Source organism: Peromyscus eremicus, unplaced genomic scaffold (assembly GCF_949786415.1).
Source record: "Peromyscus eremicus unplaced genomic scaffold, PerEre_H2_v1 PerEre#2#unplaced_171, whole genome shotgun sequence".
Lineage (NCBI taxonomy): Eukaryota > Metazoa > Chordata > Mammalia > Rodentia > Cricetidae > Peromyscus > Peromyscus eremicus.
The window spans coordinates 224,050-238,372 of record NW_026734409.1 but is presented as its reverse complement, the minus strand read 5'-3'; positions in this window follow the sequence as shown (position 1 = coordinate 238,372).

Genomic DNA, 14,323 nt, shown 5'->3' with positions numbered 1-14,323 from the left:
TGTGATTCAACTCCATTTAGGACTGGGAAACAAACACCAGCTCGCCTTACAAGAAACACACTCTGCTTTTGAGAAAAGAGCACTCTTCTACTATACTGTGTTTCCTATAGGGCCAGAACAGTGAGCTTTCTCAGAACAAAAGAACTGTGCTTCCTACACACGGGCCATATCTAGTTCAACTCTGCTTTGGAAACTGACAAGAACAGTAACTTCTCTTCAGTCCAATACACTGTGCTTGCTGGGAACAGACGCGAGTGCTATTTGCACTGTGTATGGCAATGGGAGCACAATAGTGACTCTTGTTACCAGAAAACAACTCTTGCTTGCAGGACAAGAAACTGCATGGGATTCAACTCGATTTAGGTTTGGGAAACAAATGCTAGCTTGCCTTACAAGAAACACACTCTGCTTTTGAGAAAAGAGCACTCTTCTAATCTACTCTGTTTCCTATAGGGCCAGAACAGTGAGCTTGCTCAGAACAAAAGAACTGTGCTTCTGAAGTATGGGCCATATCTAGTTCAACTCCACTTAGGAAACTGACGAGAACAGTAGCTTCTCTTCAGTCCAATACACTGTACTTGCTGGGAACAGACGCGAGTGCCATTTGCACTGTGTATGGAAATGGGAGCGCAATAGTGACTCTTCTTACCAGAAAACAACTCCTGCTAGTAGGACCAGAAACTGCATGTGATTCAACTCCATTTCTGATTCGGAAACAAACATTAGCTCGCCTTACAAGAAACACACTCTGCTTTTGAGAAAGAGCACTCTTCTACTCTCCTGTGTTTCCTATAGGGCCAGAAGAGTGAGCTTGCTCAGAACAAAAGAACTGTGCTTCCAACGTACAGGCCATATCTTGTTCAACTCCACTGAGGAAACTGACTAGAACAGTAGCTTCTCTTCAGTCCAATACACTGTACTTGCTGGGAACAGACGCGAGTGCTATTTGCACTGTGTATGGCAATGGGAGCACAATAGAGACTCTTCTTACCAGAAAACAACTCTTGCTTGTAGGACAAGAAACTTCATGTGATTAAACTCCATTTAGCACTGCGAAACAACCACTAGCTCCCCATACAGGAAACACACTTTGCTTTTGAGAAAAGAGCACTCTTCTACTCTCCTGTGTTTCTATAGGGCCAGAACAGTGAGCTTGCTCAGAACAAAAGAACTGTGCTTCCGACATATGGGCCATATCTAGTTCAACTCCACTTAGGAAACTGACGAAAACAGTAGCTTCTCTTTAGTCCAATACACTATACTTGCTGGGAACAGGCGCAAGTGCTATTTGCACTGTGTATGGCAAAGAGAGCACAATAGTGACTCTTCTTACCAGAAAACAACTGCTGCTCGTAGGACCAGAAATTGCATGTGATTCAACTCCATTTCTGACTGGGAAACAAACACAATCTCGCCTTACAAGAAACACACTCTGCTTTTGAGAAAAGAGCACTCTTCTAATATACTGTGTTTCCTATAGGGCCAGAACAGTGAGCTTGCTCAGAACAAAAGAAATGTGCTTCCTACACACACGGGCCATATGTACTTCAACTCTGGTTAGGAAACTGAAAAGAACAGTAGCTTCTCTAAATCCAATACACTGTACTTGCTGGGAACAGACGCGAGTGCTCTTTGCACTGTGTATGGCGATTGGAGCACAAAAGTGACTATTTTTACCACAAAACAACTCTTGCTCATAGGACCAGAAAGTGCATGTGATTCAAATCCTTTTCTGATTGGGAAACAAACACTAGCTTGCCTTTCAAGAAACACACTCTGCTTTAGAGAAAAGAGCATTCCTCTACTCTACTGTGTTTCCTATAGTGCCAGAGAGTAAGCTTGCTCAGAACAAAAGAACTGTACTTCCGACACACGGGCCATATCTAGTTCAACTCTGCTTAGGAAACTGACAAGAACAGTAGCTTCTCTTCAGTCCAATACACTGTACTTGCTGGGAACAGAAGCGAGTGCTGTTTGCACTGTGTATGGCAAACGGAACACAATAGTGATTCTTCTTACCAGAAAACAACTGCTGCTCGTAGGACCAGAAACTGCATGTGATTAAACTCCATTTTTGACTGTGAAACAAATACTAAATCGCTTTACAAGAAACACACTCTGCATTTGAGAAAATAGCACTCTTCTACTCTCCTGTGTTTCCTATATGGCCAGAACAGTGAGCTTGCTCAGAAAAAAAGAACTGTACTTCCTACACACACGGGCCATATCTAGTTCAACTCTGCTTAGGAAACTGACAAGAACAGTAGCTTCTCTTCAGTCCAGTACACTGTACTTGCTGGGAAAAGAAGCGAGTGCTGTTTGCACTGTGTATGGCAATGGGAGCGCAATAGTGACTCTTCTTAGCAGAAAACACCTCTTGCTTGTAGGACCAGAAACTGCATGTGATTCAACTCCTTTATGAATGGGAAACAAATGCTAGCTCTCCTTACAAGAAACACACTCTGCTTTTGAGAAAAGAGCACTCTTCTTCTATACTGTGTTTCTTATAGGGCCAGAACAGTGAGCTTGCTCAGAACAAAAGAACTGTGCTTTCTACACACACGGTCCATATCTAGTTCAACTCTGCTTAGGAACCTGACAAGAACAGTAGCTTCTCTTGAGTCCAATACACTGTACTTGCTGGGAACAGACGCGAGTGCTATTTGCACTGTGTATGGCAATGGGAGGGCAATAGTGACTCTTCTTACTAGAAAACAGCTCTTGCTCGTAGGACCAGAAACTGCATGTGATTCAACTCCTTTATGAATGGGAAACAAATGCTAGCTCGCCTTATAAGAAACACACTCTGCTTTTGAGAAAAGAGCACTCTTCTACTCTCCTGTGTTTCCTATAGGGCCAGAACAGTGAGCTTGCTCAAGAGAAAAAAATTGTGCTTCCTACACACACAGGTCATATTTCGTTCAACTCTGCTTAGGAAACTGACAAGAACAGTAGCTTCTCTTCAGTCCAATACACTGTACTTGCTGGGAACAGACGCAAGTGCTATTGCACTGTGTATGGCAATGGGAGCACAATAGTGACTCTTCTTACCAGAAAACAACTCTTGTTCGTAGGACCAGAAACTGCATGTGATTGAACTCCATTTCTGACTGGGAAACAAATACTAGCTCGCCTTACAAGAAACACACTCTGCTTTTGAGAAAAGAGCACTCTTCTAATCTACTGTGTTTCCTATAGGGCCAGAACAGTGAGATTCCTCAGAACAAAAGAACTGTGCTTCCAACACACGGGCCATATCAAGTTCAACTCTGCTTAGGAAACTGACAAGAACAGTAGCGTCTCTTCAGTCCAATACACTGTACTTGCTGGGATCAGACGCGAGTGCTCTTTGCACTGTGTATGGCGAATGGAGCACAAAAGTGACTCTTTTTACGACAAAACAACTCTTGCTCATAGGACCAGAAACTGCATGTGATTCAAATCCTTTTCTAATTGGGAAACAAACACTAGCTCGCCTTACAAGAAACACACTCTGCTTTTGAGAAAAGAGCACTCTTCTACTATACTGTGTTTCCTATAGGGCCAGAAGAGTGAGCTTGCTCAGCACAAAAGCACTGTGCTTACAACACACAGGCCATATCTAGTTCAACTCTGCTTAGGAACCTGACAAGAACAGTAGCTTCTCTTCAGTCCAATACACTGTACTTGCTGGGAACATACGCGAGTGCTATTTGCACTGTGTATGGCGAATGGAGCACAAAAGTGACTCTTTTTGCCACAAAACAACTCTTGCTCATAGGACCAGAAACTGCATGTGATTCAAATCCTTTTATGATTGGGAAACAAACACTAGCTCGCCTTACAAGAAACACACTCTGCTTTTGAGAAAAGAGCACTCTTCTAATCTACTGTGTTTCCTATAGGGCCAGAAGAGTGAGCTTGCTCAGAACAAAAGAACTGTGCTTACAACGTACGGGCCATATCTAGTTAAACTCTGCTTAGGAAACTGACAAGAACAGTAGCTTCTCTTCAGTCCAATACACTGTACTTGCTGGGAACAGATGCTAGTTCTATTTGCACTGTGTATGGAAATGGGAGCACAATAGTGACTCTTCTTACCGGAAAACAACTCCTGCTCGTAGGACCAGAAACAGCATGTGATTCAACTCCATTTCTGACTGGGAAACAAATAGTAGCTCGCGTTACAAGAAACACACTCTGCTTTTGAGAAAAGAGCACTCTTCTAATCTACTGTGTTTCCTATAGGGCCAGAACAGTGAGCTTCCTCAGAACAAAAGAACTGTGCTTCCGACACACTGGCCATATCTAGTTCAACTCTGCTTAGGAAACTGACAAGAACAGTAGCTTCTCTTCATTCCAATACACTGTACTTGCTGGGATCAAACGTGAGTGCTCTTTGAACTGTGTATGGCGAATGGACACAAAAGTGACTCTTTTTACCACAAAACAACTCTTGCAAATAGGACCAAAAACTGCATGTGATTCAAATCCTTTTCTGATTGGGAAACAAACACTAGCTCACTTTACAAGAAACACACTCTGCTTTTGAGAAAAGAGCCTTCTTCTAATCTACTGTGTTTCCTATAGGGCCAGAAGAGTGAGCTTGCTCAGAACAAAAGATCTGTGCTTCCCAAGTACGGGCCATATCTAGTTCAACTCCACTTAGGAAACTGACGAGAACAGTAGCTTCTCTTCAGTCCAATACACTGTACTTGCTGGGAACAGACGCGAGTGCTATTTGCACTGTGTATGGCAGTGGGAGCTCAATAGTGACTCTTCTTAGCAGAAAACAACTCTTGCTCGTAGGAACAGAAACTGCATGTGATTGAAATCCATTTCTGACTGGGAAACAAAAACTAGCTCGCCTTACAAGAAACACACTCTGCTTTTGAGAAAAGAGCACTCTTCTACTCTCCTGTGTTTCCTATAGTGCCAGAACAGTGAGCTTGCTCAGAAGAAAAAAATTGTGCTTCCTACACACACAGGTCATATCTCGTTCAATTCTGCTTAGGAAACTGACAAGAACAGTAGCTTCTCTTCAGTCCAATACACTGTACTTGCTGGGAACAGATGCCAGTGCTACTGCACTGTGTATCGCAAATGGAGCACAATAGTGACTCTTCTTACCAGAAAACAACTCTTTTTCGTAGGACAAGAAACTGCATGTGATTCAACTCCATTTCTGACTGGGAAACAAATACTAGATCGCCTTACAAGAAACACACTCTGCTTTTGAGAAAAGAGCACTCTTCTAATCTACTGTGTTTCCTATAGGGCCAGAACAGTGAGCTTCCTCAGAACAAAAGAACTGTGCTTCCGACACACGGGCCATATCTAGTTCAACTCTGCTTAGGAAACTGACAAGAACAGTAGCTTCTCTTCAGTCCAATACACTGTACTTGCTGGGATCAAACGCGAGTGCTCTTTGAACTGTGTATGGCGAATGAAGCACAAAAGTGACTCTTTTTACCACAAAACAATTCTTGCTAGTAGGACGAGAAACTGGATGTGATTCAAATCCTTTTCTGATTGGGAAACAAACACTAGCTCGCCTTACAAGAAACACACTCTGCTTTTGAGAAAAGAGCACTCTTCTAATCTACTGTGTTTCCTATAGGGCCAGAACAGTGAGCTTGCTCAGAACAAAAGAACTGTGCTTCTGACATACGGGCCATATCTAGTTCAACTCCACCTAGGAAACTGACGAGAACAGTAGCTTCTCTTCAGTCCAATGCACTGTACTTGCTGGGAACACACGCGAGTGCTATTTGCACTGTGTATGGAAATGGGAGCGCAATAGTGACTCTTCTTACCAGAAAACAACTCCTGCTCGTAGGACCAGAAACTGCATGTGATTCAACTCCATTTCTGACTGGGAAACAAATACTAGCTCGCCTTACAAGAAACACACTCTGCATTTGAGACAAGAGCACACTTCTTATCTACTGTGTTTCCTATAGTGCCACAACAGTGAGCTTGCTCAGAACAAAAGAACTGTGCTTCCTAAACGCACGGGCCATATCTAGTTCAATTCTGCTTAGGAAACTGACAAGAACAGTAGCTTCTCTTCAGTCCAATACACTGTACTTGCTGGGAACAGAAGCGAGTGCTATTTGCACTGTGTATTGCAATGGGAGAACTATAGTGACTCTTCTTAGCAGAAAACAACTCTTGCTCGTAGGACCAGAAACTGCATGTGATTCAACTCCGTTTATGAATGGGAAACAAATGCTAGCTCGCCTTACAAGAAACACACTCTGCTTTTGAATAAAGAGCACTCTTCTTCTATACTGTGTTTCCTATAGTGCCAGAACAGTCAGCTTGCTCAGAACAAAAGAACTGTGCTTTCTACACACACGGGCCATATCTAGTTCAACTCAACTTAGGAACCTGACAAGAACAGTAGCTTCTCTTCAGTCTAATACACTGTACTTGCTGGGAACAGACGCGAGTGCTATTTGCACTGTGTATGGCAATGGGAGCTCAATAGTGACTCTTCTTACCAGAAAACAACTCTTGCTCGTAGGACCAGAAACTGCATGTGATTAAACTCCATTTCTGACTGGGAAACAAATACTAGCTCGCCTTACAAGAAACATACTCTGCTTCTGAGAAAAGAGCACTCTTCTACTCTCCTGTGTTTCCTATAGGGCCAGGACAGTGAGCTTGCTCAGAAGAAAAAAATTGTGAATCCTACACACACAGGTCATATCTAGTTCAACTCTGCTTAGGAAACTGACAAGAACAGTAGCTTCTCTTCAGTCCAATACTCTGTACTTGCTGGGAACAGACGCGAGTGCTATTGCACTGTTTATGGCAAATGGAGCGCAATAGTGACACTTCTTACCAGAAAACAACTCTTGTTCATAGGACCAGAAACTGCATGTGATTCAACTCCATTTCTGACTGGGAAAAAAATAGTAGCTCGCCTTACAAGAAACACACTCTGCTTTTGAGAAAAGAGCACTCTTCTAATCTACTGTGTTTCCTATAGGGCAGAACAGTGAGCATGCTCAGAACAAAAGAACTGTGCTTCCGACACACGGGTCATATCTAGTTCAACTCTGCTTATGAAACTGACAAGAACAGTAGCTTTTTTTCAGTCCAATACACTGTCCTTGCTGGGATCAGATGCAAGTGCTCTTTGCACTGTGTATGGCGACTAGAACATAAAAGTGACTCTTTTTACCACAAAACAACTCTTGCTCATAGGACCAGAAACTGCATGTGATTCAACTCCATTTACGACTGGGAAACAAATGCTAGGTCACCTTACAAGAAACACACTCTGCTTTTGAGAAAAGAGCACTCTTTTACTCTCCTGTGTTTCCTATAGGGCCAGAACAGTGAGCTTGCTCAGAACAAAAGAACTGTGCTTTCTACACACACGGGCCATATCTAGTTCAACTCTGCTAAGGAACCTGACAAGAACAGTAGCTTCTCTTCAGTCCAATACACTGTACTTGCTGGGAACAGACGCGAGTGCTATTTGCACTGTATATGGCAAATGGAGCACAATACTCTTCCTAGCAGAAAACAACTCTTGCTCGTAGGAACAGAAACAGCATGTGTTTCAACTCGGTTTAGGACTGGGTAACAAACGCTAGCTCGCCTTACAAGAAACACACTCTGCTTTTGAGAAAAGAGCACTCTTCTAATCTACTGTGTTTCCTACAGGGCCAGAACAGTGAGCTTGCTCAGAACAAAAGCACTGTGCTTCCGACACTCGGGCCATATCTAGTTCAACTCTGCTTACGAAACTGACAAGAACAGTAGCTTCTCTACAGTCCTATACACTGTACTTGCTGGAAACAGACTCGAGTGTTCTTTGCACTGTGTATGGTGAATGGAGCACTAAAGTGACTCTTTTTACCACAAAACAACTCTTTCTCATAGGACCAGAAACTGCATGTGATACAAATCCTCTTCTGATTGTGAAACAAATAGTAGCTCGCCTTACAAGAAACACACTGTGCTTTTGAGAAAAGAGCACTCTTCTACTATACTGTGTTTCCTATAGGGCCAGAAGAGTGAGCTTGCTCAGCACAAAAGCACTGTGCTTACAACACACAGGCCATATCTAGTTCAACTCTGCTTAGGAAACTCACAAGAACAGTAGCTTCTCTTCAGTCCAATACACTGTACTTGCTGAGAACAGATGCGAGTGCTATTTGCACTGTGTATGGCAAATGGAGCACAATAGTGACTCTTCTTACCAGAAAACAACTCCTGCTCGTAGGACCAGAAACTCCATGTGATTCAACTCCATTTCTGACTGGGAAACAAATACTAGCTCGCCTTACAATAAACACACTCTGCTTTTGAGAAAAGAGCACTCTTCTAATCTACTGTGTTTCCTATATGGCCAGAACAGTGAGCTTGCTCAGAACAAAAGCACTGTGCTTGCCACACAGGAGCCATATCTAGTTCAACTCTGCTAAGGAAACTGACAAGAACAGTAGCTTCTCTTCAGTCCAATACACTGTACTTGCTGGAAACAGACCCGAGTGCTCTTTGCACTGTGTATGGCGAATGGAGCACAAAAGTGACTCTTTTTACCACAAAACAACTCTTGCTCATAGGACCAGAAACTGCATGTGATTCAAATCCTTTTCTGATTGGGAAACAAACACTAGCTCGCCTTACAAGAAACACGCTCTGCTTTTGAGAAAAGAGCACTCTTCTAATCTACTGTGTTTCCTATAGGGCCAGAAAAATGAGCTTGCTCAGAACAAAAGAACTGTGCTTCCGACGTAGGGGCCATATCTAGTTCAACTCCACTTAGGAAACTGACGAGAACAGTAGCTTCTCTTCTTCTAATACACTGTACTTGCTGGGATCAGACGCGAGTGCTCTTTGCACTGTGTATTGCAAATGGAGCACAAAAGTGACTCTTTTTACCACAAAACAACTCTTGCTCATAGAAAAAGAAACTGCATGTGATTCAATTCTTTTTCTGATTGGGAAACAAACACTAGCTTGCCTTACAAGAAACACACTCTGCTTTTGAGAAAAGAGCACTCATCTAATCTACTGTGTTTCCTATAAGGCCAGAACAGTGAGCTTGCTCAGAACAAAAGAACTCTGCTTCCAATTTACGGGCCATATCTAGTTCAACTCCACTTAGGAAACTGACGAGAACAGTAGCTTCTCTTCAGTCCAATACACTGTACTTGCTGGGAACAGATGCGAGTGCTATTTGCACTGTGTATGGTGAATGGAGCACAAAAGTGACTCTTTTTACCACAAAACAACACTTTCTCATAGGACCAGAAACTGCATGTGATACAAATCCTCTCCTGATTGGGAAACAAACACTAGCTCGCCTTACAAGAAACACACTCTGCTTTTGAGAAAAGAGCACTCTCCTACTCTACTGTGTTTCCTATAGGGCCAGAAGAGTGAGCTTGCTCAGAACAAAAGAACTGTGCTTCCGACACATGGGCCATATCTAGTTCAACTCTGCTTAGGAAACTGACAAGAACAGTAGCTTCTCTTCAGTCCAATACACTGTATTTGCTGGGAACAGACGCGAGTGCTATTTGCACTGGGTATGGCAAATGGAGCGCAATAGTGACTCTTCTTACCAGAAAACAACTCCTGCTCGTAGGACCAGAAACTGCATGTGATTCAACACCATTTCTGACTGGGAAACAAATACTAGCTCGCCTTACAAGAAACACACTCTGCTTTTGAGAAAAGAGCACTCTTCTAATCTACTGTGTTTCCTATAGGGCCAGAAAAATGAGCTTGCTCAGAACAAAAGAACTGTGCTTCCGACGTAGGGTACATATGTAGTTCAACTCCACATATGAAACTGACGAGAACAGTAGCTTCTCTTCAGTCCAATACACTGTACTTGCTGAAAACAGACGCAAGTCCTATTTACACTGTGTATGGCAAATGGAGCGCAATAGTGACTCTTCTTACCAGAAAGCAACTCTTGCTCGTAGGACCAGATTCGGCATGTGATTCAACTCCATTTCTGACTGGGAAACAAATACTAGATCGCCTTACAAGAAACAAACTCTGCTTTTGAGAAAAGAGCACTCTTCTAATCTACTGTGTTTCCTATAGGGCCAGAACAGTGAGCTTGCTCAGAACAAAAGAACTGTGCTTCCGACATATGGGCCATATCTAGTTCAACTCCACTTAGGAAACTCAGGAAAACAGTAGCTTCTCTTCAGTACAATACACTGTACTTGCTGGGAACAGAAGCGAGTGCTATTTGCACTGTGTATGGCAATGGGAGCGAAATGGTGACTCTTCTTAGCAGAAAACAACTCTTGCTCGTAGGACAAGAAACTGCATGTGATTCAACTCCATTTCTGTCTGGGAAACAAATACTAGCTCGCCTTACAAGAAACACATTCTGCTTTTGAGAAAAGAGCACTCTTCTAATCTACTGTGTTTCATATATGGCCAGAACAGTGAGCTTGCTCAGAACAAAAGCACTGTGCTTCCGACACACTGGCCATATCTAGTTCAACTCTGCTTAGGAAACTGACAAGAACAGTAGCTTCTCTTCAGTCCAATACACTGTACTTGCTGGGATCAAACTCGAGTGCTCTTTGAACTGTGTATGGTGAATGAAGCACAAAAGTGACTCTTTTTACCACAAAACAACTCGTGCTAGTAGGACCAGAAACTGGATGTGATTCAAATCCTTTTCTGATTGGGAAACAAACACTAGCTCGCCTTACAAGAAACACACTCTGCTTTTGAGAAAAGAGCACTCTTCTAATCTACTGTGTTTCTTATAGGGCCAGAACAGTGAGCTTGCTCAGAACAAAAGAACTGTGCTTCCAAAGTACGGGCCATATCTAGTTCAACTCCACTTAGGAAACTGACGAGAACAGTAGCTTCTCTTCAGTCCAATACACTGTACTTGCTGGGAACATACGCTAGTGCTATTTGCACTGTGTATGTCAATGGGAGCGCAATAGTGACTCTTCTTACCAGAAAACAACTCCTGCTCGTAGGACCAGAAACTGCATGTGATTCAACTCCATTTCTGACTGGGAAACAAATACTAGCTCGCCTTACAAGAAACACACTCTGCTTTTGAGAAAAGAGCACACTTCTTATCTACTGTGTTCCTATAGGGCCACAACAGTGAGCTTGCTCAGAACAAAAGAACTGTGCTTCTTAAACGCACGGGCCATATCTAGTTCAATTCTGCTTAGGAAACTGACAAGAACAGTAGCTTCTCTTCAGTCCAATACACTGTACTTGCTGGGAACAGAAGCGAGTGCTATTTGCACTGTGTATTGCAATGGGAGCACAATAGTGACTCTTCTTAGCAGAAAACAAATCTTGCTCGTAGGACCAGAAACTGCATGTGATTCAACTCCGTTTATGAATGGGAAACAAATGCTAGCTCGCCTTACAAGAAACACACTCTGCTTTTGAATAAAGAGCACTCTTCTTCTATACTGTGTTTCCTATAGTGCCAGAACAGTGAGCTTGCTCAGAACAAAAGAACTGTGCTTTCTACGCACACGGGTCATATCTAGTTCAACTCTGCTTAGGAACGTGACAAGAACAGTAGCTTCTCTTCAGTCCAATACACTGTCCTTGCTGGGATCAGATGCAAGTGCTCTTTGCACTGTGTATGGCGAATAGAACATAAAAGTGACTCTTTTTACCACAAAACAACTCTTGCTCATAGGACCAGAAAATGCATGTGATTCAACTCCATTTACGACTGGGAAACAAATGCTAGGTCACCTTACAAGAAACACACTCTGCTTTTGAGAAAAGAGCACTCTTCTACTCTCCTGTGTTTCATATAGGGCCAGAACAGTGAGCTTGCTCAGAACAAAAGAACTGTGCTTCCTACACACACGGGCCATATCTAGTTCAACTCTGCTTAGGAAACTGACAAGAACAGTAGCTTCTCTTCAGTCCAATATACTGTACTTGCAGGGATAAGAAACGAGTGCTCTTTGCACTGTGTATGGCAATGGGAGAGCAATAGTGACTATTCTTAGCAGAAAACAACTCTTGCTCGTGGGACAAGAAACTGCATGTGATTCAACTCCATTTAGGACTGGGAAACAAACACTAGCTCGCCTTACAATAAACACACTCTGCTTTTGAGAAGTGCACTCTTCTACTCTCCTGTGTTTCCTATAGGGCCAGAGCAGTGAGCTTGCTCAGAACAAAAGAACTGTGCTTCCTAAACACACGGGCCATATCTAGTTCAACTCTGCTTAGGAAACTGACGAGAACAGTAGCTTCTCTTCAGTCCAATACACTGTACTTGCTGGGAACAGATGCGAGTGCTATTTGCACTGTGTATGGCAAATGGAGCACAATAGTGACTCTTCTTACCAGAAAACAACTCTTGCTCATAGGACCAGAAACTGCATGTGATTCAACTCCTTTTCTGTCTGGGAAACAAATACTACCTCGCCTTACAAGAAACACACTCTGCTTTTGAAAAAAGAGCACTCTTCTAATCTACTGTGTTTCCTATAGGGCCAGAAGAGTGAGCTTGCTCAGAACAAAAGAACTGTGCTTCCAACATACGGCCATATCTAGTTCAACTCCACTTAGCAAACTGATGAGAACGGTAGCTTCTCTTCAGTCCAATACACTGTACATGCTGGGAACAGACGCTAGTGCTATTTGCACTGTGTATGTAATTGGGAGCGCAATAGTGACTCTGCTTACCAGAAAACAACTCCTGCTCGTAGGACCAGAAACTGCATGTGATTCAACTCCATTTCTGACTGGGAAACAAATACTAGCTCGCCTTACAAGAAACACACTCCGCTTTTGAGAACAGAGCACTCTTCTAATCTACTGTGTTTCCTATAGGGCCAGAACAGTGAGCTTGCTCAGAACAAAAGCACTGTGCTTCCGACACACGGGCCATATCTAGTTCAAATCTGCTTAGGAAACTGACAAGAACAGTAGCTTCTCTTCAGTCCAATACACTGTCCTTGCTGGGATCAGACGCAAGTGCTCTTTGTACTGTGTATGGCGAATGGAGCACAAAAGTGACTCTTATTAACACAAAACAACTCTTTCTCATAGGACCAGAAACTGCATGTGATTCAACTCCGTTTACGACTGGGAAACAAATGCTACCTCGCCTTACAAGAAACACACTCTGCTTTTGAGAAAAGAGCACTCTTCTTCTCTCCTGTGTTTCCTATAGGGCCAGAACAGTGAGCTTGCTCAGAACAAAAGAACTGTGCTTCTACACACACGGGCCATATCTAGTTAAACTCTGCTTACGAAACTGACAATAACAGTAGCTTCTCTACAGTCCTATACACTGTACTTGCTGGAAACAGACTCGAGTGTTCTTTGCACTGTGTATGGTGAATGGAGCACAAAAGTGACTCTTTTTACCACAAAACAACACTTTCTCATAGGACCAGAAACTGCATGTGATACAAATCCTCTTCTGATTGGGAAACAAACACTAGCTCGCCTTACAAGAAACACACTCTGCTTTTGAGAAAAGAGCACTCTACTACTCTACTGTGTTTCCTACAGGGCCAGAAGATTGAGCTTGCTCAGAACAAAAGAACTGTGCTTCCAACACATGGGCCATATCTAGTTCAACTCTGCTTAGGAAACTGACAAGAACAGTAGCTTCTCTTCAGTCCAATACACTGTATTTGCTGGGAACAGACGCGAGTGCTATTTGCACTGTGTATGGCAAATGGAGCGCAATAGTGACTCTTCTTACCAGAAAACAACTCCTGCTCGTAGGACCAGAAACTGCATGTGATTCAACTCCATTTCTGACTGGGAAACAAATACTAGCTCGCCTTACAAGAAACACACTCTGCTTTTGAGAAAAGAGCACTCTTCTAATCTACTGTGTTTCCTATAGGGCCAGAACAATGAGCTTGCTCAAAACAAAAGAACTGTGCTTCCGACGTAGGGTCCATATGTAGTTCAACTCCACATATGAAACTGACGAGAACAGTAGCTTCTCTTCAGTCCAATACACTGTACTTGCTGAAAACAGACGCAAGTCCTATTTGCACTGTGTATGGCAAATGGAGCGCAATAGTGACTCTTCTTACCAGAAAGCAACTCTTGCTCGTAGGACCAGATTCGGCATGTGATTCAACTCCATTTCTGACTGGGAAACAAATACTAGATCGCCTTACAAGAAACAAACTCTGCTTTTGAGAAAAGAGCACTCTTCTAATCTACTGTGTTTCCTATAGGGCCAGAACAGTGAGGTTGCTCAGAACAAAAGAACTGTGCTACCGACACACAGGCCATATCTAGTTCAAATCCACTTAGGAAACTCAGGAAAACAGTAGCTTCTCTTCAGTACAATACACTGTACTTGCAGGGAACAGAAGCG